The sequence below is a fragment of the Ictidomys tridecemlineatus genome, unplaced genomic scaffold (assembly GCF_052094955.1).
Source record: "Ictidomys tridecemlineatus isolate mIctTri1 unplaced genomic scaffold, mIctTri1.hap1 Scaffold_325, whole genome shotgun sequence".
Classification (NCBI taxonomy): Eukaryota; Metazoa; Chordata; class Mammalia; order Rodentia; family Sciuridae; genus Ictidomys; species Ictidomys tridecemlineatus.
Genome location: NW_027522391.1, coordinates 176,175 through 183,899, shown reverse-complemented (window position 1 = coordinate 183,899; position 7,725 = coordinate 176,175). Strand labels below are relative to the sequence as shown.

The following is a 7,725-nucleotide window of genomic DNA, read 5'->3' as shown; positions in this document are numbered from 1 at the left end:
GTGGGTTTCATGATAATAAATGATCATCCTCACCCATGAACATCTGGCTACAAATTTGGAGGTCTCTAAGCACACCCTAAAGTGACTCACAGGACCGAAGAAAGTGATATACTTATGATTACAGTTTTATAACAGGAAAGAATTTCACAAAGTGAAGATACATCAAGTAAGCTCTGTGAGGGTCCCAAACACAGACTTCCTGTCTTGTTAAGGTACATTACCATTCAGGCACACTGGTGTTCAAAACTATGGACAATACTGTCATCCAAGAAGTATGCCTGAACTTTAGTGTCAAGTTTCCACTTAGGATTTCTTACATAGGCATAGTTGATTGAATTATTGACCATATAGCTAAACTCAATCTCTAGCCTCCCTCCTCCTCTCCTGAAGGTCAGGATATTATCACCATGATTCAAAGCCCCAAATATCCAATGACATGGATAATCACTCAAGCATGGTCAGCCCCCATCCTAAGATATCGTGGGGCCCACGACAAATCATGACATGAGGATAAACAAGTATGATCCAGGTGGTTCATGAATAACCAAGACAGTGCTGCCACTTGGGAAATTCCTAGAGTTTTAGAAGCTCTATACTAGGAACCAAAGATAATACCAGACAAGTTCTTTATTATACATCAGGTACCGACTGTCATTTTTCCCTTTTCATCCTACTTTATTTTAGTCTCCATGGGTTTTAATTACCCTGGTAAGGTGTACTTATGGGTGTGTTCATTATATTCCTCCACCACATTGAAATTTAACTTTTATGAGTTGTGGAATTTGGTTCACTCCTTCCTATGTTTGTTGAACTTACTACATTGCATGCTATAAAGCATGCTCAAAATTCCTGAGAGAAAAACAGAAATCGAATATACAATCATTTATTACAGTAAAGTCATGAAAGTCTTAATGTAAAACAGATATAAGTCTCATTAGTCCCCTAGGTGCTAATGGCAATCTTTAAAGAGCTTCCTCCCAAAGATTTTCTTCAGAGTCAACATCACTTCTTTATTCTTAAGGGTGTATATCAGTGGATTCAGCACTGGGGTGACTGCACTGTATATGACAGCCACTGTCTGGTCCTCACTCATGGATGTGGCTGAAGCAGGATGAATATATGTAAAACCCACAGGTCCATAAAAGAGACACACCACCATAAAATGGGAGGCACAAGTGGACAGAGCCTTATGGAGTATCCTGCAGAACCTGTTCTTCAACACAAGGAAGCCAATAATGTAGAAGTAGGAGAGGAGTGTGAGAAAGAAAGCTCCCATGGATATGCTCCCTGTGACAACAGAATGAAGCCACTGGTTGAGTTCTGTGTTACTGCAGGCCAGTTCCAGGAGCGGTTTCACATGACAGAAGAAGTGGTTAAGTTTCAGAGAATGGCAAAAGTCCAGGCATGCAGTCATGACAGAATGCATCAGAGCATTGAAGAAGCTAATGAGCCAGGTGACAGCTGCCAATAGGACACACAGCTGGGGGTTCATGATGACAGTGTACCAAAGTGGGTTGCAGATAACCAAAAAATGGTCAAAGGCCATTCAGTGCCAGCAAGATGGCCTCAGTACTTCCCAGAAAGTGGAAAAAGTGTAGCTGAGTGATACAGCCTAGGAAAGATATGGCCCTGTGAGTGGAGAGCAGGTGAATAAGCACCTTGGGCAGTGTCACCAAAGAATAACAAATATCCAGACAAGAAAGGTTTCCCAAAAAGAAATACATAGCAATATTAATGGTTGTGATTTGGGAACCCAAATCACAATCATTAATATTGCTCCATTTCCAACCAAGTTGATCAGGTAAATAATTAAGAACATCATAGAGAAGACTGGCTGCAGCTCCTGAACACTGGTCAGGCTGAGTGAAAGAAACTCATCCACTGTGGAGACATTCTCCATCACTTTGGGGAGCAAATGAAATAATATTTAGGTATTTTTTCTAATGCTTAATTTTAAACTGTGGGGCTTAAGTTAAGCAAGTTTACTATTTGGATTAATCTAGGGGTGAACTACAGTATTATTAATGTTTAAGAATAGCAAAGGGATGGGATGTAACTCAGTGGTAGAGCACTTGCCTAGCATGCCAGAGATCCTAGGTTTCATCCCCAGCACTTGAAAAAATTGTAAAGCTGGTTTACATAACACACAATTAAGGAAGGTCAACATACCTAGTACATTCCATAAAATGACTTTAGACTAATACAGGCATCATATTATGAATAGATCAGGTATGGATAAAGGGAACTTTTATATATATATATATATATATATATACATATATATATATATATATATATATATATATATAGGACCTGATCATAATCTCATGTATAGCATTAGAATTAGAGTTTAGATAAGTTTTAAACATACAAAGGAAATAGCTATTCAATTTGTGATTGCAGGTTCTAGCAGTAATATAGATGTAATTTAGTAGGAATTTCTCCACTTCTAAGGTGCAAAAATTTCACAGGAGATAGACACATCCTTCCTGACAACCTAAACCTTCAGTGAAACAAAGAAACATTAAAGCCCACAAAATTCAAATATTGTCTAAGTACAGGGGGATAAACAGCAGAATTTGCATCATTAGCCATAAGATTGCAGCATGGCAATTAGGTCATGGATGTAGTAGAGGAAACCTCAAAATAGTGAGAGGTTCTAACAGTAGAAAAATTTTGAAAATGCCTCCAATTTTTTAACCTAGAAGAAAAGAGCCCCACAATTAATGGAAAGTTCTGTTGGGTGTGGGGAGTAACCGGCAAGAATAAGACAAGGAATGGCATAAACACAGAGGGAAATGGAGAGAAAAAGCATGGAAAATGCAACACCAAAGGAAACTGCCATTTGTAAAAGAAAATAATCACCCCTGACTCACAGGAAAAAGAAACTCTGGAACTAAGAAATTGATTGTTCAAATTTAACAACAACAACAAAAGAACAAGTCCAATCCACAATCATATAAGAAGTTTTACCATATCTCTATACTTGAAGAACCAGCCAAAAAGCCAGTAAGAATGTAAAAATCTAAACAACAGAATTTACATGTTTGATGAACACATGTAGAACAATGAATTCAACAAGAAAAGAATTCACATGATTGTCAAGCACACATTGAACAATATCAAACATAGGCTGTCTTAAAAAAGAAAAATCTTCAAAAACTTGAAAAGGTCACTTCAGGTGGTCCGCAAGAGCGCCCTCCAGTGAGGAGGGCAGCGGGGTCGGGGGGCGGCCTGGTGGTGCAGGCTGTGCGGATGGTGGGCTGGACGCCAAGCTGGGGGCCGCATTCTTGGGGACAAAGGAAGCGGGGTGCTGAGGATCAGAGTGGCGCGATGGAGCCCACAGTGGAGAGGCTGTGAGCCCTGTGCAGGCTCAGGCCCTCAAGGAGGGGACAAAGGCCCCACCTTTGGGGAACTGTTAACAATGACCCTGAAGCTTGGAAAACCAGGTTCTGCCGCCCTCGCCTGGAATTCTGGTGCAGGGAGCAAGCATTTTAGTTCAGCACCTGGATAGATCTATTGCACGTTTTGATAAAGTAATAAAATATCAATGAAATGTAAAAAGACACTGAATTCACAGAAATTCCTTCCAGGGAGACCGCTGTATTTCCTTGGAAGCCACTTCTTGGAAGCGCTGAGTAGACTTGGAAACCACCTGCTTCCAAGGGAAAATTGGCTTGATTCCAATGCCTACCTGACCAGAGCCAAACCTCTGATGAAAGAATGATGAAAGGCTGAGCTCTGCCTACAATCAATGCCCTTCTTCGCCTTAATCCTTGGCTTTTTCTCTAAATGAAGAAATACTTAAGAAATTTCAGTTTAGAAGGGCCACACATTAAAGTTGTCTGATTAGAAGCAAAGAAGTCTTCCAACCTCACTGTTTAAACAATATGCAGATGACTTAGCGAAAACTGATTCAAGAATGCTAATATTTTCATCTGTGTTAGTGGAAGAACTGGCAAGCCCCTTCCCTTGATCATCATCAATCAGAATAAGGATTAAAATAAAATTAATGAAATGGAGTCTTTCAAAAAGCAAGCAAGCAAAAAAAAAAGCTTGAAAAGATTATACCATTCAAACAATGTACTTTGACTATGATGAATTAGAAAATAATAATAAAAAGATATACATTTGATATATATCTTTTTAATATGGATGCTAACAGACAACAAGAGAATAGAAGTTTAGTGCATTAGATAAAGTGGAATGAAGGGAAGGCAGTAGAATGAATCTGACATAACATTCCTATATACAAATATGAATACAGTCTGTGAATCTCCCCATTCTGTGCTTCCACAAGACTGGAATCCTAATTAAAATAAGAGATACTCTGTGTTTGTATAGATATATCATACTGTATTGTATACTTTGAGCAAATAAAGTTTATAAAATTATCAGATTAAAAAATATATACATTTGAGGTGAATGATATGCTAATTATTCTGATTTGATCATTATACAATGTATACATATATCAAAATATCAGAGTGTACCCCATAAACACACACAATTATCATGCACTAATTAAAAATGAAATAAAATTTAAAAGTCTATATTTTATTTCAAGAAGCTAAATAAATGAATGAGTGAATACTAAAAATAAACATAAAAGTGCAATAGAAAAATTCAACACAGCTAAAACAGTTATTTGAAAATGATAAACTCAGTAAGATGAACATTGCCAAATTAAAAAGTTATATTATATACACTATCAGTGTCAAAAATTAAAAGGTATAATTACAAGAAATTTTTACCAATGAACTTAGCAGTTTAGGTAAAATTTTGTGAATTATCTCAATCCAAAAATAGTTAAAAAAAATCTCTAGGTAAAAGAAACATTTGAATATTTTGATAACCTGTATGGAAAGCTGAAGTTGTTATTTAAAATCTTTCCAAAAAGGAAACACCAAGTCCAGATTTTGCTGGTGAATTCTAATAAATAGGGAAGAAACTATCATAATCTCTACAAATTCCTTCAAAGAAAGAAAAAGGGAGCCCTTCTCAATTTCCTCTACAAGGAAGAATAACTTTGACTAACACTTGAGAAAGAATGTACTAAGAAGGAAAATTGCAGACTATTCTGATTCATGAATATAAATGCAAAAATCTTGAAATACATATATACATATGCAAATGAAAAAATTCAATTCTGAAATATATATATACATATGAACATTTATATAAATGTATATATGAATATATACTCAATATACATATTACTAAAACAGAAACTATGTCAAAATCAAATGAAATATATTTCAGGATAAAAGACTAAAATAATATTCAAATATTAATAAACACAATAGCCATATTAGAGAAAGAAAAGAACATCATAATTGCTACTACACTTCATAGGTTCAATTCCCAATCATGATTTTAAAAAAAGAATTCCATGCAAACTAGTAATACAAGAGGAATTACTTTACTTAATAAAGAGGAACTATAAAATCACTAAAATAAAAGTTCAGATTCAATGTGTAAATATGAAAAGTTTCACATCAGGAATGAGACAACAATTCATGTTACCATCACTTCAAATACTGTACAAGAAGTTCCAGCCAATGCTATAAAGAAAGAAAAAAATAATAAAAGACCCTAAATTTTAAAAGTGTTGTCTATAACTTCTACTGTATTACTTATAAGAAAATCCTTTTATTTTTGGCAAAAAGACCAAAAACTTTATTCCCCCCTACACCTTTTTCTGATTGTTTGACTACAGTGCTTAAAACTGAGATTTGTTCTTTCTTTAGACTTTTGTTTTAAAATTGAAGAACAAATTAAAATGCTGTATTAGTGACACATTGTATGTTTGCAAATGTTTTGGTGTTTTTATGATACTATTTGATTTATTATTTGTTCTGCATTTTTCTAGTAGCACATCTTTATAGTTTAATAAAATACAATGTTCTCTTACTACACTTATTTTAATTATTATTGTTTAATTTTATGATCATTTCTGAAAATAATATTTTCATATAGAAGTGGTTTAAAATTACCTTTAAAAAGTGTAACAAATGAAAGATACAAAAATATAGCATAGTAAGTTTGCAATCATGAGAAATCAAGCAAAAAATTAAATAAAATAAAAAATTTTCTGTAAAGACTGAAAAGTCACATATTAAGCCTGAGTAATTAAAATGGCATTTTAGTTCCAAAGGGGAAAAAGTTAAAACTAAACTATAATGAAACAACAATTTGAAAATATTGAGAGATGTTTATTTCTTTCGTAAAATTCTGTGCTTGACAAAATATCAATTAAGTAAATATTATGAAATACTAAGAAATTTTTTGACATGGATGCTTTCATTTTTCTTATTCATTCTTGGCACAGTACTTTCAAGAAAATACTGGGTACCATGCTTCACTAAAAATAAAGAAAAGTAAGAAAGTAAAAAAACATCTGATCACTTGATGTCTTTGATCATTCTGAGAGGAGCCTTATAATTTTATGGACTATATTAAGAAAAAGTACAGATAAAAATCACTCATACTTATACATAAACTTGCATACAAACACATCTTTTAATTCAATGAGCAACCAAAAGCTATGTGAGAAAGGAAAATGTATGAGAGTGAACTATGCAGCTTACCTGCTAAAACTCAATTATCAATATAAAATAAACACAGGATTATTTAACATTAATATCAGACCCCTCTTTGAATCACCATCATCACACTTCTATGGACTGAATATTTGTGGCCCATTTGCTTTCTTAGGATGAAATCCTAATCGATAACATATTGCTATTATGAGGTGGGGCATTAGCGATGTGGTTAGATGAGAATAGAATTAGTGCCATTGAAGAACAAGCCCCCAAAAAGCAGCTCAAAGAGCTGCCTTTTCTCATCTACTATATGAGGATAGAGTGATAAGTCTTCTTTTATAAACCAAAAGCATGCCCTCTATTTGTAAACTGAAAACATGACCAAATGCAAAATCTAATGGCCTCTTGATCTTGGACTTACCAGCCTCCAGAACTATGAGAAATAAATTCCCATGGTTTATAAGCTTCCCAGTTTGTGAACAGCCTAAATACTCACATAAATTACTGTTGTAGCCTTCTATTTGCTCTAATCACTTTCAGTATTCCAGGGAATTCTAAACAGTTTCATCTGAAATTAAGGTACATAATGTCTCTCCTGAGTCCTTTAAAACCCCAGTTCTCTAAGTTCTTGCAATGGCCTGTGGAGTCCCACGTGATGCCCTCCTATTTTGACAGCATCTTTTGTATCTCTCTTCTTGGTTCCCTTTACTGGCCTCCTGATGGTTATTAAAATGCACTAAAATATCTCCTGCTATAAGGATTTGGCTGTTCTTTTTCTGGAATTCTGGACATCAGATACATGCTTGGTTAACTTCTTTACCTTCAGGTGTTTAAATCACATCTTTTCAAGGAGACCTCTCTGGACCACTTCATTTAACAGTTACCTCACCCACTTGATATTTCTTATGCTAACCTGTGGTTTCTTTCATGTATAGCACTGATCATCTTCTAACATACCACATAACAAATTTTAGCCTCATTTCTTAGTATCTTCATTTTTTCCTGGGATTTTAAATTTTGAGAAGGAGGAACTTTTGTTTGCTGATGCATCCCAAGGGCTGGAACTCAAAAGAATGTACTGTTTTTGGAAATGTTAAATTAACTTGGAAAATTTTAAGAAACTGACACATAGAAATCAAAAAGAGCCCCCAAAACTCACTTTGTGAGAAGAGGAAATTGA

General features: G+C 34.8%; 1 pseudogene; it reads right to left on the bottom strand.

Annotated features, from left to right (window-relative positions):
• Positions 1–949: 949 nt before the first annotated feature.
• LOC144373251 (olfactory receptor 12D3-like) lies at positions 950–1,900 on the bottom strand (annotated as a pseudogene).
• Positions 1,901–7,725: the final 5,825 nt, after the last annotated feature.